This window comes from Trachymyrmex cornetzi, unplaced genomic scaffold (genome assembly GCF_001594075.2).
Source record: "Trachymyrmex cornetzi isolate Tcor2-1 unplaced genomic scaffold, Tcor1.1 scaffold143, whole genome shotgun sequence".
Classification (NCBI taxonomy): domain Eukaryota; kingdom Metazoa; phylum Arthropoda; class Insecta; order Hymenoptera; family Formicidae; genus Trachymyrmex; species Trachymyrmex cornetzi.
The window spans coordinates 352903-353474 of record NW_017296016.1 but is presented as its reverse complement, the minus strand read 5'-3'; positions in this window follow the sequence as shown (position 1 = coordinate 353474).

Genomic DNA, 572 nt, shown 5'->3' with positions numbered 1-572 from the left:
TGTTTTATTAAATGTTATCCCACTAATAATAATGTTAGTAACAGTCTTAAAAACAAATGGAATGTAGTATTATATATTAATATATATGATTAATATAGATATATACATATAATGATTACTTTTTTAAATCCAAATTATTAAGTAAATAAATTTAATTTTTATACAAACAATTTGCTTATTTTTCGATGATTGCTCTAACAAAAATGTGGTTACGAATGTGTATATTTAATTTTCTAACTGTTATTTTTAAAATCATTTTTAGATATTGGACATCCCGCCATTCCAGAAAATTGTTTATTATTAATTTATATGTATATTTTTTATGATAAAATACATGCATATATTATGAGATTATATTTAACAAATTTTAATATTTGTCGACTTTGATAATTTTTACCAAAGTATTTCATATTCTTTTAATAATATATCGTGATTACATGAATTTAATTAAAAATGTGTGGGTAGAAAAAATTCGAGATAAGTCGAATGGGTACCCTTCTATTAGCGGGATATTAATAATTAAAATTTTTTAAACATACAGAAAAATAAGGAATCGTTAAATTTTATATAAT